Genomic DNA, 26,222 nt, shown 5'->3' with positions numbered 1-26,222 from the left:
TGTCATTTCACAATGTATTCAACAGCAATAATATACTCTGCAACAGGACGTTTCTGTGACAGCTATTTACATAAAACCGCTGGGATAACAAGGACCTCCCGAAACTGTGCTCTACGCGAACAAGAACTGAACAATGAAAAGACCGTATTATTAAATGTTAATACCAATAGATATTATACATACCCTTATGAGGTCGAAATTAAAATATTTGAATGTATGGAATCTTTAATCATTTGGTAATCTTAGCCAAACCGCAATATTATTAATAGTAACTTCGAGAACTTCCAAATAGGCCCTATAAGCAAAACCTGTATCACATCATTTCAAATCAAACTTCACTAAATTCTAACCTAACTTTACTTTTCGTTGTTTTCGAGCATATTTCTTTAATCTTTAACATAAAAGCCATCTATTCAGCTGATAGGAAGTCTTTAGTGAGAATGGGATGAATTAAAATTATAAGACTGTCATGTCAAATAAATTATGTAATAAATAAAGGGGGCTTTTTCATTTGTGAATTACCTGTCTAAAATTTTCCCGACAATGGTAGTCGACAAACTGGTACTGTGTTTGTAACAACAGTCAATGAAAGTTTATCATTAACACTTTTGTCCAATTAAATACACACTAAACAAACTTAAATGAAAAACTGCATTTCGTGTCCCGCAAGCCCCTAATTTTCTTGAAGACGTAAGTTGACATTATACTTTACCCAATATAAGATCGACTGTCAAATATATTGCTGCCAATTCCTCTAGCCTACATTACGCATAAGGAATTCGTTATCATCCACCAACTACTCGAGCCGTCGAGCCCAATCCGGCAAACATACGGAATTTGTAATTCCTTGTTTTGCCGACTCTGCTAAGTCCACCTGTGCACAGGAAAAAATCTCGTGCCAACCTAATAAAATTCTCGCACTTCGACCAAACTTCTCGTACAATGTAAAAAAAATTGAACTTCAGATTCAGAACCCGGTTACCTTCTTTCCCCTTACCTTCACCCTGATTACGTACCGGTATATAGGGTATACGTAATCAATCCAAAATGTTCCCTAAAGCCCAAGTCCCACGGTGCTTGTTTCCTTGCTTTGTGCTCTTATGGGTAAACTGCTGGCTCCCGTGTTTGGTACTATGCTGGTTACTGTTTCATATGCTGGCTCTTTTCACAATTCAAATTGGAAAATCATATGCTGCTTCATCTGTTCCCAACACTCATTTTGAAAAAGAAACTAATCCGTGAGTGGAAAACAACTAAAGTTCTACATTAACATTAGTAATTTTTAGTAGGTTATTTTACGACGCTTTATCAACATCTTAGGTTATTTAGCGTCTGAATGAGATGAAGGTGAAATGCTGATGAAATGAGTCCAGGAGTCCAGCACCGAAAGTTACCCAGTTTTTGCTCATATTGGGTTGAGGAAAACTCCCGGAAAAAACCCCAACCAGGTAACTTGCTCCGAGCAGGAATCGAACCCGGGCCACCTGGTTTCGCGGCCAGACGCGCTGTTACTCCACAGGTGTGAACAACAATACCTAGTAAATGTTATAAAAATAGTTAAACTAGAAGTGTAAATTCTTAGAAACTAAAGAATATAGAAAAAACAGATTTAGTTGGAAAACAAGGAACGTAGCAACATGGTTTCAGCAGTGATACTATATCATCTTTAATTCTAGCTTGTAAACCAACACGAAAAATAGCAAGCAACCTAATCTGGATATCCAGTATGATAGCTAACACCAGGGGTGCAGGATTTCCAGTAAGCAATCACGCAGAGCTGCCATCAGCGCCAGCTTGCAATTCATCACAGAAACAAGCACCGTGGGAACTGGGCTTTTGTCCCTCGTTATCATTTGAGAAAAATGTAAAAACTATAATAGAAAAAAATTAATAATACCCCTTTGTATTGAGCGCATGTTCTCTGTTCAGAGGATTAGGTTCGCTTGAAGAATGGATAAGTATGGGACTTGTAGGCTAGTCACTAGAGTATACTATGTATGCTATTATAGACCTACTCTTCTGGCTCAATCCACACATATAATACAGGTAATTATTGAAAATACGGCAGAACACAATCAATCCAATTTACTCATTACTTAAATTAACAGTACCAGTATGTATTGTTATATTTAGCTCACGATGTGGTATGTTACGGATTAGGGTTGGAAGATGGGACAACTCCTAGAATGAAAAAGAAAAGACAAGATACCAAGAATGAAAAAAGAAAGCTCTTAATTCTAGGGGAGGAAAGAAAAATTAAAATGTTTTTCTTATGCACATGTTCAAAACTTAATAGTAGCCTAATATGCCTTGCACTGAATGAATACCTCATATAAAATAAATATTACTGGTAAATTAATAGGAGACAACTTACATAGAAATTTTCTTCACAGGGTTCTTAAATTTTGTCTAGGAATAGTTCACCACTATGGAGTAACTGTGACTGTGAAAAGAGAGGGCCCAGATTCAAATCTCAGTTGGACAGGTTATCTGGTTGGGGATTTTTCCGAAGTTTTCCCTCAACCAATTAAAACGGAATATTACTAGTACAAAACCTGAAATATTTCATCAAAATTTTACTTCCAAAGAATTAACTCTAGCTATACAAAATTTAAAAACCAAGAAATCTTCTGGTCCCGACAACATTCATTCCGAATTTTTTTAACATCTGGGGGAAAAAGCCAAGTCTGTACTTTTATCCATTTTCAATTTATCATGGAACACCTCAATTCCTGCAGCTTGGAAAAAAAAGCAATCATTGTACCAATTCACAAAAAAGGGAAACCTGCTCATGATGTTAATAGTTATCGACCAATAGCACTATTAAGCATGATAGCAAAAACCATGGAGTCCATGATCTCCAACAGATTAACTTGGTATTTAAAATCCCAAAATCTTTTATCACCAAGACAAGCCAGTTTTCGACAACTACACTCTACCAATGAACAAGTCATATGCCTCGGCCAAGAAATAAAGACAGTTTTAACAAGAAAGAAGATACCTTGGCAATATTTATTGACTTTCAGTTAGCATATGACTCTGTTTGGAGAAATAAATTATTACTGAAACTCCAGAAATTAGGTATCTCCAGCAATATGTTCAGATGGATATCAGAATTTCTTAGTCAAAAATTCATTGCCACTAAATTCAATAACTCACTTTCTAGTTACAAACATATCGAGGTCTACCTCAAGGCGCTGTCCTCAGCACAACTGTATTCAATATTTATGTAAATGACTTACCCTCCCTATTAGAGGAATCAAACATGAAAACAGCACTATTTGCAGATGATATAGTTTTGTGAACTTCCGGATTTTACAGACATAGAGACAAAATTCAAAATTCTGCTCTTAAAGCTCTAAATCAACTACATGAATGGAATACATCAAATTTGATGACACTCAATTTAAGCAAAAGTAACTACCAAATATTTTCACTCGGTAAAAAAGAAAGAGAATTCAATATCCAATACAATGGCCAACACCTTCCTAGGACTTAAGAATCCAAATATCTTGGAGTTATTTTCGATAGTAAGTTAACATGGAACATTTGAAATACATTTCTGAAAAAAGCTCGTAAAAGATTCTCCCTTCTAAAAAGACTAGCAGGAAAGAAATGGGGTTGCTTTAGGGATACTTTGAACACTACATACAAAATGTTTATACAGCCAGTGCTGACATACTGCGGAGAAATTTTAAGTGTAATTGAATGTGTCATTGCAGAAAGGTACTTTTTGTCACTTTTTGTTGGAAACATAGATTTTACGAATTTCGGAATCCATACTTATAGACACACATTTTGAACACAAAAGTACTGATGTCATCGACTTTGTAAGTGTAACCCATTAATCATAGTATCCATAATCTTGAATTAAGAATAATTGCAAATGACTAGGTTATCATCAGGCCTAGACTGAGGGAAGATAACAAAGAATGTTAACGTGTACCCTGTCAAACAGGTATACGGTAATAAGTACACACCCCCAACCCCTCTTGTTATTGATTGGGAAAGTTCGCCCTAATGTTTAAACTCAACGGCGCTGGCAGGAAGTTTCCTTCTGTATAAAAAGTAGGGAGGCCTAGTATAATTCTTGGACTTAATCTTTTGTTCACTAGGGTACCTACGTTTCTACGCCAGAAACCATATTCTTGATAACATAGATATAAAAAAGCATTGATTCTGGTTCACGTTAACACTTTGTTTAAAAAAGGTTATGTACCTTAGACAGACCTTGGTGCCGGTTCTGCGTCATCTTCAGTGTCCTACGAACTACTCTAGTTTGTAGTTCGTAGTTCGTAGGACACTGAAGATGACGCACTACAAACCAGAGTAGTTCGTAGGACACTGAAGATGACGCAGAACTGTCTAAGGTACATAACCTTTTTTAAAAATTTTAACACTTTTAACGTGTCATTAAACAATTTTAAGTTTTGTTTAATAAAAAAAAGCCTTTGATTTTCGTGGCAATGTCGAATTTTTTTTACAGCTACACCATACATTTTAGATTTTATAAAAGGAGGAAATAGTGACAGCTTTCAGAGCAGCAGTGGTAGTAGCAGCAGTAAGAACTACAAAATAATATATAAATAGATCCCTTATTTGTAAGATGATCCACAACTTCATTTTCGACTATGTTACAGCAAGATGCATTGCAGTACAATATTGCTTTACTAGAGTTTTGACGTAAAGATATCATTTTGCTGTATTCTTTTATTTAACTGGTGTTTGAGTTTACTGCCCTTCATATTGTTAACGTTGAAATTTAAACCGTGTTTTACATTTGAGATTTGGTAGTTTAATTCAGAGAAATTGTTCGGACCCGAAAAGATAGGTATCATTTAAGATTGATACTTTGAATACCTATGTAGTACCTATGTACCAATTCAGTATTTAGAACATGTCACATCATAATTGTTCTTTTCTATAATTTTATTTACTTATTTCTCTTAATTATTTACTTATTCTCTTATTTTTACTTATTTATTTTCTTATTTTTTACTTATTTTATTTTCTTAATTATTTACATATTCATTTTCCTATTTTCTTAATTATTTATTTACCGGTATTTATTTTGTTAATTATTTACTTATTTTCTAATTATGTACAGCACCAGAAAGAAGAAATGGGTCGAGTCTTGGTGGCAGTCATGTAGGCAAAAAGTTTCGCATGGCTGTCCACAAGTAGCCCATGTACAGGCAGTGGCGATTCCTCCATGAAGGATATGAGGATGATCCTACAGTTTAATTTCGTGCCTCTGAGGATAAAAACATTTTAATTACAGATTTTGATTTTCAATACGTCCCGACGTATTAATTTCCTTTAAGCTTCCACTTTCTGTCGTGAGTTGTCACCACTGCACAGCTCAGAAATAATTTCCGAGGAACCATCCAAATATCTTACAGCAAACGGTATTTCTAGCAGTGAAGTTAGTGGACAGGGGAGGGTGTGGAGGGTGGGGTACGGCTTGTGTTTAACCGTGTTTGAGGATATGTCCATGCATCCTAATACTACAACCCTTCTTTCTGGGTGGTAGAGACTACAATAAGAATTTTCAAGTACCCTTATAGCCTCCTTAAATGATATAATATAAAAAACAAAATGAATAGAAAACAAAATTACATAAAAATAAATAAAATAAGCTATAATAAATACAAGAATTAACAGGACTTTCCGATGACAGGACAGCCGAAAGAATACCTGAAGTTGTATTTGATCATTTAGATTTAACTGTAACAAGAAATTAATTCCGCAAACATACGACGGAACATCGGTAAATATCGAGCAGCACAATGGCTTAGGAGCCATATTCGCAACCAAAAAGGGGAGGAGAATCGAACTTTACTCCTAATAAATTGCCAGTTCCAGAATGGCGAGTCAAAGACTAACATAGGCCTACTTGTATTCATTTTGCATGCTCTATTATTATTATTATTATTATTATTATTATTATTATTATTATTATTATTATTATTATTATTAGTTTCTGTCTTGGTCATCAGTCGTCAATCTCATATCCCACATACAAAAAATATCAAGAGTCGCCACTGTGTACAGGAACTCTTTTACTGCACATGTGCATGCGTAATGCATTGTATCTGGAACACTAAAATTAGGCAGTCCTTTCTTTTTTTTTTTTCTGTAACTGTACATAGTTCGCCGTGGCTTTCGCAGTGGGTCGCAGTAGTTTCCCAGAAAAAAATATATATAAGAAAACGTTAATTGAAGTAAAATAATAAACTTTTTTGTATGTACTACGTTTTCACGAACAATAATTATACATAGTGCCTGTGGAGTAACGGTTAGCGCATCTGGCCACGAAACCAGGTGGCCCGGGTTCGATTCCCGGTCGGGGCAAGTTACCTGGTTGAGGTTTTTTCCGGGGTTTTCCCTCAACCCAATATGAGCAAATGCTGGGTAACTTTCGGTGTTGGACCCCGGACTCATTTCACCGGCATTATCACCATCTCACTCAGAGGCTAAATAACCTAAGCTGTTGATAAACCGTCGTAAAATAACCTAATAATATAAGCACTTAAGGTAGGTCACACATCGCTACTTTTGAAGCGCTGCAGTACAAAATACTGCGACGTGTGAACAACGGTGCAACCCGAAAAATAGTGGCTGCCGAACCTGCTGCCTGCTACTTTTTCATGCTGCGCGCAGCTTTAAAGTAGCGATGTGTGAACAGAGTTGCAGCCGCAGCATTTTTGGTATCGGTTTCGTTGAAACTTTTGGAGCTGTTGCGACCAAATGTGTCAATGATATGCCAATGATACTTTTATTATTTGGATATATTTTAATGTTAAATGTGATGAAAAGAAATTATTTGTAACAGTTTCTAAATGTACATCACAGTCAGAGTATATTATTTTCTGATGATATAATTCATTTTTTTTTTTTTTTTAATTTTCCGTACCGTAGTTTCAAACAGGAGGGTTGTCAACATTGATGACGTGAATATGCTGTTAGTTATTATTTAAGTATATAGGCGTTTTTAATAGCTTTGTAGTAAAAATAATGTCAATATCTTTTGGAGCTGTTGCGACCAAATGTGTCAATGATACTTTTATTATTTGGATATATTTTAATGTTAAATGTGATGAAAAGAAATTATTTGTAACAGTTTCTAAATGTACATCACAGTCAGAGTATATTATTTTCTGATGATATAATTCATTTTTTTTTTTAATTTTCCGTACCGTAGTTTCAAACAGGAGGGTTGTCAACATTGATGACGTGAATATGCTGTTAGTTATTATTTAAGTATATAGGCGTTTTTAATAGCTTTGTAGTAAAAATAATGTCAATATCTTAATACTAGTTAGGACAGAAAAGCAAATAATAGAAAGTAAGCTATCGCATGAGTTTCATAATCTGAAACTCTAATGCGAACATAACCACAAAATGTATATTGAAAAGTCAACACGGAGATGGAAAGTGCAGTTAGACTGCGGCTGCAAAAGTAGCGCCTTGTGTGTGAACAGACTTGCAACATCCAGTTGTAACTTTTGCAGCGCTCAGGTTGCGCAGCACGAAAAGTAGCGTGCAGCGCGCTACTTTTGGCTTGTGTGTGAACACGATACGCAACTTTTGCAGCAGCAGTACAAAAGTTGCGCAGCAAAAGTAGCGACGTGTGACCGTACCTTTATTTATACGGTATAATTACATTAGCACATGAGCGCTGTATAACTTCAAAATAGACCCATGGTAGCGGAATTTGACCGCGTAATTGACTTTGGGTCTTGGCCAAAAGAGAGTCAGAACCCCTGGCCTAGACCACGCAGTCATCGCAGGGACTTCATAGCTGTTACAAACGTTTGGGACCGGTTCACATGACAAGAAACTCTCCGCTCAAGATCTCCACTACATGCTTCTTCTAGTTTGAGTGATGATAACATTTTGACAAAGATCGCAACAAAAAATATAAATATTTATTTTCATTTATTCATAGTTTTCTGCCCGAAGGCAGATATTTCACCGCAAACCCAGCTTTCTCCAGTTTCTCCTATTTTCTGTCTTCCTCGGTCTCCATATATGATCCATATATCTTAATGTCGTCTATTATTTGAAATCTTCTTCTGCCCCGAACTCTTCTCCCGTTCACCATTCCTTCCAGTGCATCCTTCAGTAGACAGTTTCGTCTCGGCCAGTGACCCAGTCAATTTCTCTTCCTAATCAGTTTCAGCATTATTTTTTCTTAACCACTTTTTCACCATTTATTTTCCTGTTCTGTCTATCCATTTCACACGCTCCATTCTTCTCCATATCCACATTTCAAATTCTTCTAGTCATTTCTCTTTACTTCGTCGTAATGTCCATGTTTCTGCCCCACATAATGCCACAATCCACACAAAGCACTTCACTACTTTCTTTCTTACTTGTTTTTCTCAGAAATCCACAGAAGATGCTCCTTTTTCTATTAAAAACTTCCTTTGCCATTGCTATCCTTCTTTTGACTTCTTGGCAGCAGCTATGTTACTATTTGTAGTACACCCCAAGTATTTGAAGCTATTCACTTGTTCCACTGCCTCGTTTCGAATTCGCAAGTTTACCGTCTTTATTTTTCTTCCGATAACTATGGTCTCCGTCTTGTTTGCATTTATCTTCATCCCATACTGTCTTTGCATCTCTTCTTTTTACGAGTAAAAACAATGTCGCTGCGTTACCGCGTCTCCAATTATGTTATTAAGCTTAATGCACACAAAACTAAGATCATAGTCAACATGAATGCATGCTTCACATGCGTGTTGCTGAAACAGTGGTCTTTAAATTAACATATCAGCTTGACATTTTGTGTGTGTTTCATTCTATCAAGGGAAACGTCAGCTGTGTAGGAATTTTGTTTTTTCATTGATGGTAAGTGATCAACGTAACATTTTGCAGGAATAATTTAAAACTGCGCTTTTAAATTGTACGTGAAATATTTCAATTACAGGCTTTCATTTCTGAAATTGTTACGTCAGGGGTAATCAAATCTAGAATATAAGCCGACAGGAACGACGAAGACTCAACTTCCTTAGAAAGTGGCTCTAGATATGCAGATGGGAAATTTTCTCCCAATACAGAGAAACTGGCTTCCGCTGCAGCTTTGATATAAGAATCAATTCCTATAAATGATTTTGTCAGATTTCTAACGAAGAAAACATTAATATGAAGAGAAAATTCAGAAAATAAAAGAAAATCGTGAGTACGAAATAAATTGTCTTATAGAGATAGTGTCAGATAATCGGACATTTTATTTTGACTTGCCAGACAATATAGACGTCACAGAAATAGAAAAGAATAAAATTCGTAAACAAGTGATTCAGTTGACTTACAGAGGAAGAAAATTTAATTTCTCAAATTTAATAGCGATTGAAGTAGAGTAGTGCATTAGGCTAAATGATGTGCTGTAAATAAAATATGAAAATTGGAAAAACTGTTACATTAAAAAATGTTAAATATAATAATAATAATAATAATAATAATAATAATAATAATAATAATAATAATAATAGCAGCAGCAGTAGTAGTAGTAGTAGTAGTAGTAGTAGTAGTAGTAGTAGTAGTAGTAGTAGTAGTAGTAGTAGTAGTAATAATAATAATAATAATAATAATAATAATAATAATAATAATAATGAAATGTTTGATTACAGGGAAGAAAATTTGAAGCCTAAATAAATACTTATTTTTTAATTGATGTTGTTTTGAAAATATTTTTTAAAACTTCAAATTGTGCTCGGTCACACCTCAACACTTGTTTAACATCGGTCCCGATAAACTATATAAGTGATCGGTATTAGATCTACCCCGTATCATGAGGTAACACCAATCAGTAGTGAAACGAGCGGACCCGAGTTCTAATCCTAGTTGGGACAAGTTACCTGGTTGAGGTTTTTCCGCGGTTTTTCCCCAACCCATGTTGGCTACTTCTGTCATTGACTTCTAGCAGAATGTGGTGCCCACAAGTGGCGAGGTAACACGTTAAAGTACAAAGTGTCCAACATGTCCGACTGTCCAACAGACCCTAATTTACCCTATCTTAATTTCAAACCTCTTATTCGTAACTGAAAACCACAAAGTAAGCTAGGTAGAGCTAGGTAGAACAGATAATTATAACAAGATAGCCAGTCAATTACTGGTTTATTAGGTTGGTGATATGCGTTGTTTGGTCAGGGTTTTCCTTGAGAAAAAACCAAATGTTCAATCCTCTTCATATGCATGCGTATTTAATGTATTCCGTATGAATATGGTGACCTAATCTAATCGTAAGCCGTCCTCGATAGCACAGCAGATAACATGCCCGGCCGGTGGCTATGAATTTTAAAGGGTAATAAAATCCTTAAGCGGCCCCTAGAGGCCTAGACGATCAATATTATTGCACAATAATACTGAGCGTGTGCAAGTTAGATTGAAAAGATAAAATATACGCAATATTAATGAGTATATTAAAACTTTTAAAAATATAATTATTGTGCAATCTGAAAAATATTGTGCCGTCTGTAGGTATCATTGCGTAATAGCCCGTCAGTTGTTCAGAAGCGTGTAGTACAAGCGTTCGCCTTTGTCACAGAACATCGCCTTCGTTCTTTGTTTCAGAAATTTTTATTTTATTTTGACGTGAAAACGTCTTTAAAATCAGACAGACGGTGTACCAGGACGGAAACGGCGATGTAACATTTGCAGGGTGATCCATTCCGACACTATAACTTCGTGACTAATAATACGATTAAAATAAATGTGGTCTCGTTCGATCGGGTATACGGCTACGATGCGAGCATGACCTTGAGTTTGCGCCGCACATGCACGAGGCGCGATTGGGTGCGACTGGCGGCCATTTTGGACGTGAGCGAAAATTTCCAAGCAGTACGTTACGATATATCTCTTGACTGCGATGTGCTAGTGCGCTGATTTTGGTGGAAAACGAAAGATCTTGTCTAGATCTGTCAATTTAAGCGAGATATATTGATGTAAAACTGACAGCCGTGTCTCCGACAGAGCCACATCACGATTTTTTTTTTTTTTTCCGTTGTTAGTTTAGTTCTTTGTTTTGTTTCCAGGTCGTGCTTTTTTTCTTTTTAATACGATATGAGGGCGAAAAGAGAAAAAAGAATATTTATTACTGAATGCATACAACTTCATCGGCTTTACTTTTTCTCCCTCTAACAGCAAAGCAGAGGGATAGCAACAGCAGCAGTGTCTTGATCGTTCAACATTTCGAAGAAAACTAAATTACTGTGGAGTAATGTTAATTCCGGATTGAGATGTCAAGAGGGATCGTCTAGGGACCGCTAAAGCGGTAGAGTAGTAGTAGTAGTAGTAGTAGTAGTAGTAGTAGTAGTAGTAGTACTAACAGCAGCTGTAGTAGTAGGGTAGCATTTTATTTAACGACGCTCTGAATTGCAATAGTTATTCAGTGTCGAGTTTCAAATCTACTTTATGTAGGTGATGCGCAAAAAACAATTACGTGGATACTATTCAGCACTAATGTTAGAAACTATAGTCTTGACCAATAATAATCAAACTACTGATAGTGTTGCACAACTTGCTAAGTTCTGCCCACCTGATTGCACCTTCAAATTACGAATAGGCCTACTGGCGCCAACCCTGCTGCAAAGCAGATTCAAATGCAGTGCAGTAAATAGCAACAAAGTACCAATAATGTTCGAACATGAGAGTCAACCAACTTCATCTTATTTCACATGAAAAAGTAATCGCAAGATCTGTGCTAAATTCTTAAGGGGTTAAGAATGTAGAGTTGGGAGTGGAAGACAGCGAATATTTTATGAGGTGGAACAAACGTGACGAGCCTCTATAGAGCGAACACGGTGAATATCGAACTTCACCATACTTGACAAACTTGAACCGTACATAGCGCCTGTAATGCACGACGCTAGTGGTATGAACAACTGCCTGCGGTGACTGGGTGACCAGACTTTCGGCGCGTTACGCAGGAGGCCCGGGTTTGAGTCCTGGGATTTTTCACATGAAGAATCCATAGTAACATTTATGACGGACAAAATCGCAGTTGGAGTTTTCCCAGAGTTCTCTTCTTTTCCCAATACAGTAAAATGTCGTTATAACGAACGCCAATATAATGAAATATTCAGTATTGTGAAATTATTTCTATTGACTGCCTTTTTCCCATAATGTTAAAATGTTCAAATTTAACGAATTTCGCTTAAAAAAACAGTATATCGAAATAAAAATTTCGCTCTGTTCCCGAAATTTTTTTTAACGAAAAATATTTTAAATTACATTTCATTAGCAAGCAGTGCAATATTTTATGTTAGACCTACACTAATATTGTAACTGTATAGTGAACACATGATCATTAAATATTTAGTTGACGTAGTAGGCTATGTTTACTATGAAACAGAAGTATCTGAATATTGTGTTACTTCTTTCATACAGTTGTTCTTAGTTCTACCCATTTAGTTTCCTTCTACCAATCACAATACACTAATCTCGCAATATGATGCTTACAATCACAGTCCAACTAATCTCTCGACGTGACACTCCTTATCCTACAAATTACTTCATAAATCTTGTATTTGTACTTTTCCTGCGCCTTTCTTTAACCTTTTCAATTGCAATACAAGTTCATTTTATCAGATTTTTCAGACCTAAATGCAAAATATGAAGAATTTACGGCTTAAGTAGAGATAAATGAATAAGCATGATTTTCCTTTAGAAAAATGACATAGCCTATGTCAATATAACGAAATTTCAAAGGTCCCTAAAATTTCGTTATATTGATATTTGACTGTACAGGTATTTACATCGTTCCATCAGCTCTTTACTAGGTTCTCATTCCATAGCAGTCTTCGATTGCCGGCTGGCAATGCACGGAGGGGTCTGGCTAGTGGAGTGTGGGGTTGTCTATACGGGACCTGAATTAGAGAGCTGCAAAATAGCACTTACAACAGGTTTAGATTAGACCGGTTACACAGAACACCAGGCGCACTTCATCATATATGAAACCGACATTTTCTGAGTACACAAACGGAGTAACAATTGAAGGAAATTTACTTTGTCGTATTAAAAAATGTGTTTGCTTCATACAAATCTACAATTATTATTGATTGGACACTTTAATACACTTATTTTCATAACTAATACATAAATGAATAAATGGACACCGGTAACAACAAAAGAAATAAGTGTAATGCAGAATATAGAATCTGGTGCGAACCCAGGGGGTTCGCAAAATATTTCAAGGAGTTCGCCAAAACTTTTCCGTATTATTATTATTATTGTTATTATTATTATTATTATTATTATTATTATTATTATTATTATCATCATCATTATTTAAAAATTAAATTAACACTATAATGCCTCTTGTTACATATATGTAACATCGGGAATTTATCACATTATTTCCACAATAAATTAATATTTACCGCGAATGCCTGATTTACAGTTATGTAACAACGTTAGGAATGCATTTGATTTCGCTACAGTGAAAATTTAGTCTTCCAGCTTCTTTGTGTTCTAACAATACTCACAAAAGTACCGCGACCCGACTAAGGAACGGTTACATGGCGGTCAGGCCTTTGATTTTAGATGTTAATGTGGAATTTCAACAAACTTATATTTAATTTCGTATTTTCAACAGTAGCCTACTTCTTCTTTTCTTGTGGCAAATGCAGTAAGTTGTCAGTTGTGTATCAGAATCGTTTCCGTTCACATTAAACTGGATAACTGGTTGAAAAGTGGAAGTTTGAAAGGGAAACAGGGTTTAACAAAATCGCAAATTAGTGTTGTGTCATTCAGCTTCTAGTGATGTGTGTAAATCCGACAAAAGTGAACCGTGGGTAAGTACGATGATAATTACATTAGGTTTGGATTTTCATATATAGGTGACAAGGACTGTCCAAGACCACAGTTTGTGGCGACATTCTTGCTAACAGTAGTCTGAAACCTTCTCTACTTAAACGGCATTTAGAAACTAAACACCCCACCCACGTAAATAAATCTACTGATTTTTTTTACACGAAAAGCTAACGAGTGGAAAAATGATTTAACTACTTTTGTATCCGCTGCAAACAGTGACAATGAGAATGCTCTTGAAGCGTCTTATCACGTTAGCTACAGAATTGCTAAAACTGCAAAACCTCATTCAATAGCTGAAGATTTAGTGCGGCCATGTATAAATGTAGTACAGTGCATGCTTGGAGAATCTTTCATAAAAAAAAAGTCAATACGGTACCGTTGTCCGACAATACGATCAACCGCCAGATTAAAGACATGGCATATTATGTCGAAAATGAAATTTTGGAAAGAGTTCGTGCCAGTCCTTCAACTTGACGAATCGACTGATGTTGTATGTATGTATGTATGTATGTATGTATGTATGTATGTATGTATGTATGTATGTATGTATGTATGTATGTATGTATGTATGTATGCATGTATGTATGTATTAGCCGTCAGAGTACAAGGATTCATGGCATCGTCAGATAACAATTACATGTTAATGCAATAGTAATAGTAATGTAAACAAATACAATAGTAATGACAACAATTATAATTACAACATAATAATAATCACTTTCTAACATGTTGCCAATTTAGCCATTTTGTTACTTTTCGTCCGTTATATTAATAGGGAATCTGTAGAAGGAGAGCTACTATTCTGCATACTCTTAAAAGAGAGAACTACGTGAGGAGATATATTTAAGTTAACCGACGAATAGACTACTTTCGCGAAAATTCAATAGACTGGACTCGCTGTGTAGGCATTTGTTCAGATGGTGCGAAATCTATGACAGGGTGTTATGCTGGGTTTGTTGCCAAAGTGAAATCGGTAGCGCCGAAAGCTTCTTGGACACATTGTTGCATTCATAGATAGGCTCTTGTTTCTAAACGCATGCCGGAAGGATTGAAATGTGTGCTGGACGATGCAGTGATGTAATTAATTTTATTAAGGCCCACCCTACAAATTCCCGCATCTTTGCAGTGCTTTGTGAGGAAATTGGAAGCATTTATAAGTGTTTATTGTCTCACACTGAAGTTAGGTGGCTATCTCGAGGTAGAACTATTTTCAGACTGTATGAGCTTTAAGACGAAGTTTAGGTTTTTCTCACTAGCCATGCCTTTCACCAAGCAAAGTGCATGGAAGATGAAATCTGGCTTTAGACTTTAGCTTATTTGGCAGACATTTTCTAAAAAATTAACAGTTTAAACTTATCTCTTCAGGGGTCAAATATAAACGTTTATATCGTGGAAGACCGTATCGAATCATTCATTAAAAAACTTAATTTTTGGGAAACGTGTTGCAATAGCAATCAAACCGAGTGGTTTGATACCCTTCACGACTTCCTGGTGGACAATCATTTTTCTTTGGACGAAAATGTCAAGAACATGCTTAAAGAACATTTGAAGGGACTTGGAAAAACCTTCAGAGAATATTTCCCTGCTATGTCCAATAATAACAATTGGACTCGCAATCCCTTCGAAGAGTCAACAATTTTAGAATCCACATTAAGCGTAGATGAAAAAGAGCAGCTTCTTGAAATTTACACTGATTTTCAGTTACAAAAAAGTTATAAATCTTTGTCATTAATTGGTTTTTGGTTGAGTTTGAAGGAGTTCCCAGTGTTAGCGAACAGAGCCATAACGGCTTTATTACCCTTTTCATCCACATATTTGTGCGAAAAGTCGTTTTCTTCATATGCCTATTTAAAAAATAAATACAGAAACAGACTTTGTGCTGAAAGTGACTTGAGACTTTATTTAACTTCTGTGGTTCCTGACTTCAAAGCTCTGTGCTATGGAAAGCAGGCGCAACCTTCTCACTGAATTCCAAGGAAGAGGTGAGTAATTACAATGAAAACTTGTATTTATTATTGCAACTAGGCCTACACGTTGTGTAACTTTTAAGTCGTAACTAGAGTAACTATAGGTTTTAACCGTTAAGGGTTAAGTTAATTTAAGGTTATTAAACCTTTATTTTGGAATTAAATTTTATGCATGTCTACTGTATGTATATTTAAAAGTCAGAGGTTCACCCGACTCAGATCGTTGTGGAAGGGGTTCGCGAGTCTAAAAAGGTTGGGAACTGCTGTTCTACTGTAATATTTACATTTTAAACTCAAAATACATACCTCTAAACAGTAGTTGTTAATATATACAAGTAACGCCTTCTAATTACTCTAAAGAGCTGCATTATTATTTCATTAATAAATAATTTTTTTAAGAAGATAGAATGTTAGTAACAAAAAGAAAAGTACTCTGAAGCTCAAATGCTTTTACTTTCATGAAGTATGTTGCTGCCCTTGAAGGTACCCAACTGTAATACCTGGACTGGATGAATGAACCAATCAATGAAGCTACGAATGAATCAACTAATGAATCAATAAATCAATCAGTGAATCAATGAATGAATAAATCAATCCATAGATAAACGAATGAATGAATCAATCCATAGATGAGTGAATCAATGAATCGATGTATGAATGAACCAATAAGTCGATGGATGGATGAACGGATGATGGATGGATTGATGTATGATTGATTCATTGATTGACTGATTGAATGTACTGAGAAAGGAAAAACTGTCAATTAAATGGCTCTTGTAACTCCTATATGGCTCAATGTGGTCTGCCTTTGCCGTCCACCCACAAAGAGCAAGAAATAACTCGAATATTCGATAAACCGAACCTGAGACACTCTGCGAGACAGAGAGCTCTGCATAGTGACTATAGCGCCAGGAGTTCAATAGCAATATATAATTTTTATTTTTCGTAAGCGGTTGTGCACGACTCTAATCTGGATGCGTAGCGGATTTCAGCAAAGTCAGTGGGATGAAAGTGCACCTAATTAAGGGGTTAGTACAAGAGACAGTCTCGATGTGAACTTATCGCAGTGGAGTGGTTCGCCCTCTCCCAGGAGAATTTAAAAAAATTGAACCTAAGAATAAGGATCTCCTTTGTAACCCCGGATCTCTTACCGATTATCTCGTCTCCCCTCTCCTCAGCAGCAAAGGGACACAACCGTGGAATCATGGAATTATGTCATGCGGATTGATTTATTCAAGTAAAGTACGTCTTTAAAATGCTCTATATATACAGGGACATTATTTTATTTTTACTTCAATTTTTATTGTACCTGAGTTTTTTAATGTACTTCACTTCCATCCCCTCTACTAGTAAACTTCCAACCGTTCACCGCACAGAACCAAGGCCGCGTATGCAGTACTGAGTTAGTGAGTATAGTACGTTCCAGAAATATGTTCGCGTTTTCCAGTGACGAAAGAACTTTCAATATTGAGTCATATTTTCGCACAGGTACTGTCGTCCGTTTCCCTACGTCGCATCCCGGTTTCCCCCACCTGCTTAATGTTCGCCCCTCTGTAAAGTCTAGTAGCTGGGCTGTCTTAGTTCTTTTCTGAAAAACATTAATTTCTGTTAGGAATTGGACGTCTATGTAATATTATACAACTGTTTAAAATAACTTAAATAAAAGGGCCTCGTTAAGTAATTAACTGTAACGTGATTTCCCCTCCCCCTTTCTACGACCCTGCGACAAAACCACTTGAACGGACAGTAGATAGCATGTGTGAGTAATTTTATCTTTTCGGATCGGGCAGAAGTGAAGATTAAATTTACAGTACGTAAGGTACTCTTTTATAGAGTAGGTACAGAATTATTTCAACGTGAGTTACTAGTACGAAGGACGAAACTGGTAATTGGAATTAGGTACAATAGTCTATTGTGCGATAATATGCGCAAAAGAACTGAAGCCTGTATCGAAATGAACGGCCACCATTTTCAAAAATGTGTTTAAATATCCATATTATGATTACTTTTCAATTTAACTTCATTCTCTATATTGTACTCTAATGTGCTGTAGACAGTATAACATACACTGCATAATGAATACGTCCACATGGACAGCTCAATTCGTGAGTAAAAACCACTTGTTGTTAATACAGTACTGTATTTTGATTAAACAAAAACCCAATGAAAATTATCAAACTCAAAATTGCGATATTTCCTAGTTTACATAAAGGGATGAGCTATTTTTCTTCCCTCCTATACATAGTAAAGTGATTTGTATTTTACGCCAGTATCATCGAACTCCAGTCTTGGAAGGGGAAGCAAGCGGTGTTTCCGGACGGCAGTACCTGTGCGAAAATATGATTCAATATTGAAAGCTCTTTCGTCACTGGAAAACGCGAACATATTTCTGGAACGTACTATACTCACTAACTCAGTACTGCATACGCGGCCTTGGTTCTGTGTGGAGGACGGTTGGAAGTTTACTAGTAGAGGGGGTGGGAGTAAAGTACATTCAAAAACTCAGGTACAATAAAAATTGAAGTAAAAATAAAATGATGTCCGTATATTTATTGCTACATAGATAGGTTACTACTCGTATATAACAAAATGAATGCGTAGAACAGTGGTGACCAAAACTCGAACGACAGTGATTACATGCAAGAGACAGAGTAAGAAGTAAGAAGTAAGGAGACCGGGGGGGGGGGGGGAGTTACATGGCATGAAAACTACAGCCAGTGCAGTGGTGGTTCGTGCATCAACCCCGCGAATAAAAATAGCAAGATTTGCTGTATCAGTAATGTCACTACTGTTATCAAGACCAATACAAAATATATACAAATTTTCTTGCTTTTTTTTTTTTTTAATATTCCTCAATGAACACAATCAGAAATTTCTTGTATTCTCTTCTGGATATTTAGTCGAGAAATGCGCAGTTTTTCAAAATTATTAACAACTTTCATTGGACAAATTATTTCAGCCACCGTGATCATTACGCTTTTATAAAACTTTCCTTCGTTGGAAAGCTTAAGAGAATGAGCTATTTCGTTCGCCACTAGATAGCTGGCTTCCTTACATTTATTTGTCATCTTTCTCTTCATGAAGATGATTGAAGGCTGATTTCAGTTCTTGGAGTTTAATAGCTCACTTCATTACTACACTAGCACGTAATATTCAATCAATTTCTCTATATTATTATTATTATTATTATTATTATTATTATTATTATTATTATTATTATTACTGCCAGTGACAAAGCTATCAGTATTGTTATTATTATTATTATTATTATTATTATTATTATTATTATTATTATTATTATTATTAAATCAATAACTAGTAAATAACTGATAATCACCAAAAGGTTAAAAAAAGAAATTAAAATGGAGATATAGCGTAGTAATTATTTTATCACTCAATGGAAAATGTAGGCCTATATTTTGAGGCACGTATATACGAATTTATGGTAACACTTGCTGATAAATAATAATAATAGTAATAATAATAATAATAATAATAATAATAATAATACCTGTTATGCCTGTGTATTCAGCGTAATGCCCTGTAATGTGTCGCTTCTATATACTACTACTAATTGAACTGTTGAGCAATTTTCTCCGATAGAACAGCGAATAAATTCCTCTTCCCATTCCGTACGAAACCTTCTGTTCCTGCTCGTAGAAACAGAGGATTTGTAGAGCGACATGGTACCGACACTGCTTACCATCAATATGTGAGCGAGACAGAGAGCAGTGTGCAGGAAACTCCCCTTACTATACTAAAAGCCAGGTTATGAACCGACTAAACAGGAAGTAGTTGGTATGGCGAGAGGAAAGTGCGGGTTAGAGGGGTTGCCGGTGCAGCGATGACACGTTGAGTGAGGGGGGTTGGAGGGAAAAAGAAGAACGGAGCTTTTCATTGGACCTCACGTGAAAATGTCGTCTGCTAACGAAAATCTGGCAACGTAATCACGGAGACAGTGTTGCAATACCACGTGCATTACGAGTCGCATTTCGTACCAGCGTCATTAGCTCGTGCTTTCTTAAAAACAGTAATTTTAATTACTAATATTGTTGATAGTGTTATGAGAACTATATATAGTAGTTATTTTAAACATATCGGTCATAAACGCTGAACACGCTTTGAATCTCGCGCCACTATGTGGCAACAGAGTTCAGAAAGAGAGCAACAGAACTTTGCTTCCGGTTTAGTCGGTTCATAACCTGGCTTTTAGTATAGTATGAATGTCTTCGATTACACGCTGTAATCACGATACCCAGTTGGGCACCCCTGGCGTAGAATAAACAAAACATAGCGCACAACCATCTGAGCAATCTCGTGTTCGGAGGCAGTTCCTAAAAATAACAATTTGCTAAAATACAGTATAACAAAAATGCAATACAATTACAAAATGTAATACAATAATTATTAATTACAAAACGAATAACTAAGATAAAAAGGGAATCAAATCAAGAACATAATATAAGTTTGAATGAATACGTGTTTTGATTTTTTTACGGAGGAGCCCGAAGGCTTGCACCTAGGCCTGAAGCTTATTGTGTTTACCACTTCTGCTCTGTGAATAATATTTGTCGCCGAACTACCGCGCTATTGTATGAATACAGCACGCCACACTGTGAACTTAACCCAGGCTATGGTAATGATGATAATGATAAGTGAATTAATGATGACGAAATGAGTCTGAGGTCCAACGTCGAAAGTTACCCACCAATTCTGCTTCAATTGGTTGAGGGAAACCCTCGGAAAGAGCCTCAAGCAGAATTTGAACATGAACCCCCGTTTCACGTGCAAGCCACTGATTTAATTCCCAATATGGTCAATCAGTTTAAGAGAGCAGTGTATTATGATAATACATGATTCAAAGAATTTTGTTTTTTTTTTCCCCCTCCTTCAAATGTGCAGAAATTTGGTCCTAACAAATATCACACTATAAAATTCCTTTGCACAACGAAACGTTACATTAGTTCGGATCAAATTTCTGCACATTTAAAGGACAAAACTAAAATTCATTCAATCATTTATTATCATAATATACTGCTCTCAAATTGAATGAGCATATTGGGAATTAAATCAATGGGTTTCCCAAAAAACACTATGAAATGTTTAATATAAAATAATTTTTATCTCATAAAGGAAGCAAAAACGAGCAAAATTATATTAAATATTTTTTTTTAAACATGTCAAAGAGTAACTCCAGAAATTAATGGAATTACTTACGGTTCATCCTATGGATATATAGCCTAAGTTTATTAAGAGAAAGAAAAAAAATAAAAAGGGACATGAATACTACGGTGGATTACGTTTGCTCCAACCATTGTAAGGGCTATCATAAGCGCCAATGGTGACATAACTAAAGCGCCAACTTAAACATACCAATGGCGAAAAATTAAATGACCCCTAAGAAAGATTTGGCAACACCGCTAAAAAGTTATGGAGTGCATAGTGCGAGGAAGTTACAATTATCGAAAAACACGTATGATACTATAGGCCTATAATGGGCAATGGTGAAATATCATGGCGGTGTGTTTATGAAGCTTGTTCAAGTAGAATTTTAACTAACGACAAAATTAAAGATATTTTAAGCGTCTGGAAATCATGCACATTAAGCACTGAACGTTCAGGTACTGGACAGTCATGTTTTACGAAATAGTTGTAAGCATAAACAGAATGTAGTTAAATGAGGAACCTAAGAAGTTAATAGAACAGGAGTTCGATAGAAAATACTTCGTTGAAGTCGATAGCAATTTTGAATGTTCGAATGTATATGAATTCTTTAAGATTGTTTGAACCAAAATGCAATACTGTTACAGTATTTAACCATAGTAGTAATTTAGGCCCAAGAATATATAACAAATTTATATTTAAATATCCTAATCTTGTCAATTCTAATAGCTCTAGTATTAAATTTAAAAAGTTATGTATGGATTTTATAAAAATTGAAAAATTGTAAATTTAAATTTATATACTATAATTGCATAGTAGACATAAGACAAATTGTATTGTACTTACTTACTTTTAAGAAATCCGGAGGTTCATTGCCGCCCTCACATAAGCCCGCCATTGGTCCCTATCCTGAGCAAGATTAATCCATTCTCTATCATCATATCCCACCTCCGTCAAATCCATTTTAATATTATCTTCCCATCTACGTCTCGGCCTCCCTAAAGGTCTTTTTCCCTCCGGCCTCCCAATTAACACTCTATATGCATTTCTGGATTCGCCCATACGTGCTACATGCCCTGCCCATCTCAAACGTCTGGATTTAATGTTCCTAATTATGTCAGGTGAAGAATACAATGCGTGCAGACAAATTGTATTGTATAATTATTAATTTCAATTCAGGAATCCGCCCCTGAGCACGAGTTCTACTCTTTCAGGGACGAGCTAAAGTTTTTCTATATATATATATTATATTTTAGGTTACAATTATTAGCAAAATAAATAAATAAATAAATAAATAAATAAATAAATAAATAAATAAATAAATAAATAAATAAATAAATAAATAAATAAATAAATAAGCAAATAAATAAATATGTACAGGAAAAGAAGGAAATCACTTCCTGTTACTCCCAAAGACTTGAACGACGCTGTATTACAATTCGTGGGTGCGCGGACAAAAGGGAATAAGTCACCTTTGAGCCAAAATTGAGTTAAGCAACATTTCGATAGAGAAATGTTAGAAGAACATTGTTTAGAATGCGTTAAGTATAGCTTTGAAATTAAAGATGAAAGAGAATTTTATTGTGAGTAAGGAGTTAAAAAATTGTTTCAACGATCCTACATATTTTGTCAAAGTGGGTTTTGCAATTATCTCAAAACTTAGTTTTGGTGACATCCCCTTTTGTCCGCGCACCCACGAATTGGAAAAAAAATATATGCAAGTTCTGACTAATAAATGCGAGCAATTTCTGTATATTCATATTGATAGTGAAATCGTTACGTCAACAACAAAAACAAATTTTTATCCAATGAGCAAATCGATATTTTAGTAGATGACACACCTATGTACGTATGTCCATTTTTTCCGCAACTGTACTATGTGAAAGAACAATCTTTTTATTTTAGATCATATTTATCATACAATACTAACCAATAGTGAATAGAATATTAGCCTATTTCTGCAGCTATGTTATCAAATTTTAATTTCTATGTATTTTTCACTTATTTCACTGTGGTATTTCAAGTATGTTGACGTTAATACTTTTCAATACTGTCATTGGCGCTTTTGTAATACAGTCATTGGCCCTTATGCAATCTTTCTTCCCACAGATTGGCGCTTATGACCGAATATTAAACAATACTTTTGTAGTTAAATTTATCAAAATTAAAATTACCCAGGTCTGGATTTATTATCAATATGGAGTTTAATAACCTTGGCCCGTAACTCTGGCTGTAATTTACTCCAGTGTTTGTGTAACATTTACGTTCAGCTAAGGGACATGCGAAATTTGTTCTGGTAGAATAAACATGCGGTTCTTCCTTAGATTTTTCACGCTGAGCCCTTATGTGTTTAATATGTACAATTGTACATTAACGATATATTAGATAATATTTGTAAAACAAATTGTCACTGCCCATTCATTTTAAATGTGTAAATTCCGGGATTACTTCTTGCTGATGATTGCGCGATGGAGTCATTTACCATAGTACGTTTACAAAAGGCTATAGACGAAATTACGAAGTTTTGTTTCAATTGGGACTTGAGAATTAACGGGAAGAAAACGAAAGTGCTAATATGCAAGAAAGAAGAAGTGCAGAGTAAAAAAGAAAAGTGGTACCTAAGCAATATTCAAATTGAAAGTGTGACTAAATTTACATATTTAGGTGTAATATTAGACAGAAAGGGAGATTGGAAAGAACAAAATGAAAATACCGTAAATAAAGGAAACGTAACACTAACAGCAATAGACAAATGTTTAAATAAATGGCCCAACACAGATAGCAAAAGATTAAATGATATTTACAGAGCGATGATTGAAGCAAAGATATTATATAATGTTGAGATATGAGGAAATTACTTATGAGAAGTAAATATAGATAGAATAAGATCTAAATTTTGTAAACAAATATTTGGGAATCTCATGGAATGCTCAAATATAGAAGCCAGTTTGGAAATGGAGATGGAGGGTAGTAGGGGAACAATATTAGTTAGGAAAATTAAATTTTTGGGTTATATTGTAGAGAAAGAAGAAAATGATATAATGAAAAATGTTTAAGATTCCTACAAACGATGAAAACTAAGTCTTTGGTTAAAAGAATTAGAAAATAATGTAAACAGTTTAGGACTAAATTGGTTATAGCAAGAAATTTGTGACGAGCATTAGACAGGAGTGATTGGTCGGATGTTCTGAGGGAGGCTAAGGCTAAACTATAAGGGCCGTAATGCCAATGATGATGATGATGAAGAAATTTGTGAAATGAATATAAATTATATAGGTAAAATTATAATGGAGAAAGTAACGAGATAGTGAGACAAGAAATGTTCAGCAAGTTAAATGGTCTAACATCATTAATAAATTACAAAGAAATGAAAATCATATGGGGACAGGAAGAATATACAAAAGTTGACAACAAGGAATAAAGGATGGTACTTGAGTGGTAGAGATTGGGAATTTGGAGGTTAAAAATAGAAGAGGAGACGTAGGAAAATACATATGCCCCTTACTCGCATGTAATAAAAAAGAAGACGCATTATACATTCTTCTATCTTGCCCAGAAAATGAAACAATGAGAATATATTTTATTCAGGAGGCATTACTAAAACTAAACGTAGAAATAGCATATAGGAAATTGTATAGAACAGTAAACGGAAAAAAAAAAAATTGAGAGGACTCGGAAAATTTTTGTATATAGTAAAGAAAAAATGGAAAGGGAAAACTAATGTATAAACATATGTATATAAGAAATATTAATTGAAGGGAAAGAGTATTTGTTAAACTAGAATGATTATATGTAGTCTAGTGTGGAATATATAGCAGCTAATAGTTATTAATAGTAAAATGTAGTTAAGGGTGGTTTCCTGGAAAACAGAAGTGTAACAGGACCACCATTAACGAAAGATATACAAATTGTAACATGATTTTGGTGACATACATAAATATACATACATACATACATACATACATACATACATACATACATACATACATACATACATACATACATACATACATACATACATACATACATACATACATACATGCATACAGACATACGTGATACTGATAATATTTAATAATTTATACTGTCATTGCTTTTATTCGTTGCAAAGACTCTCACTAAAGAATGGGATTGACCTAGACGTCTCAAATATTGGACTTCAAAGAGTGCCGATTGCAAATTAGCGCGACAAAATACCACTGAAAAAGCAAGTCTAACACAGCCAATAAAGTGACTCGCATGTAGACATGAAGAGTCAATAACACGCAAACAGTGGCTTGCCGTCTACAACTCAAATGAACCAGAAAAGCGAGTCACGACACATCTGTTCATGAATACTATCTCATAGTCATAATATCCAGTATTTGTTTATTCGTCGATGCACATCCTGGTTTAATAGATAACACATTAATATCATGTGGTAAGTTGTCGGTATACACACGGTATCCATGCTGTCAATAAATATTAACATTTCAAGTGGTAACAGAATGGATCAATGAGATATTAAACTAACATGGACAATTTATATTATGCTTGTATTGTATATCGTAAATAAAAAAAAGACGATAAACGCGAAATTATCCCAAATTATTCTCATTTTTAATCATATGTAGACTTGTCGATGTGAATTAAATGAAAACGCAAAATTAATAACAAATGTGAAATATGTGTATATTTCTACTATATATATATATATATATATATATATATATATATATATATATATATAGCTCAAAAATAGTTATTTTAACATTTCAACAATAAGCTACAATTTTGTCAATACCGTTCAATTTTCCTGTCATCTGATCCTGTATAATTTTGTTCGAGGATACGAGTTTTCCCTGGTCCAAAGTTAAAAACATTATGGAAATAAAAACGTAGCTGGTTTACAAAGGTCAATATTAAAGTAGGCATGAATTTACACAAAATAAATTATAATTTCGTATGGTATTGAAGAAAACTAGAATAATAAATAAATAATTGGTAAAATAAAGCTAAAACGTACAATATTATTCAATAAGATATTTAATTACTATTGTAGATATCGTATTTCATTCGTTGTTGAAGCCTATTGCAGCCCTACAGAAAGAGTGAAATATTTAGTACAGCTCTAACATAATAATGGAATTATTCATTTTTATTATAGACAAAATTAAATTTAAAAATATGGGTACCTATTTAAGTAAATGAATACAATATTTATGAAAGCGACATTCCGTACAAATAAATTTATTGGATGTAACTAGTGTTGAGGAAATAATTGATGATGCTCTT

The 26,222-nt window shown here is 34.9% G+C and overlaps 1 protein-coding gene across 11 annotated transcripts in view; it reads right to left on the bottom strand.

Moving 5' to 3' along the window:
- LOC138710526 (glycerophosphocholine phosphodiesterase GPCPD1-like) overlaps positions 1-26,222 on the bottom strand; it is a 279,131-nt gene that overhangs the window by 178,958 nt on the left and 73,951 nt on the right. Inside the window, exon 1 of one of the 11 annotated variants that reach the window (XM_069841480.1) lies at positions 713-817. The exons of 9 other annotated variants lie outside the window; for them this stretch is intronic. The gene's annotated coding sequence lies outside the window, so the exon portion shown is untranslated. Of the gene's footprint in view, positions 1-522; positions 677-712; positions 818-26,222 lie in introns of those variants that run through there. One more of the 11 variants, XM_069841481.1, reaches the window with a different exon arrangement.

The sequence above is a fragment of the Periplaneta americana genome, chromosome 12 (assembly GCF_040183065.1).
Source record: "Periplaneta americana isolate PAMFEO1 chromosome 12, P.americana_PAMFEO1_priV1, whole genome shotgun sequence".
Classification (NCBI taxonomy): domain Eukaryota; kingdom Metazoa; phylum Arthropoda; class Insecta; order Blattodea; family Blattidae; genus Periplaneta; species Periplaneta americana.
The sequence above is the reverse complement of the archived record's forward strand: the minus strand, read 5'-3'. Positions and strand labels throughout refer to the sequence as shown.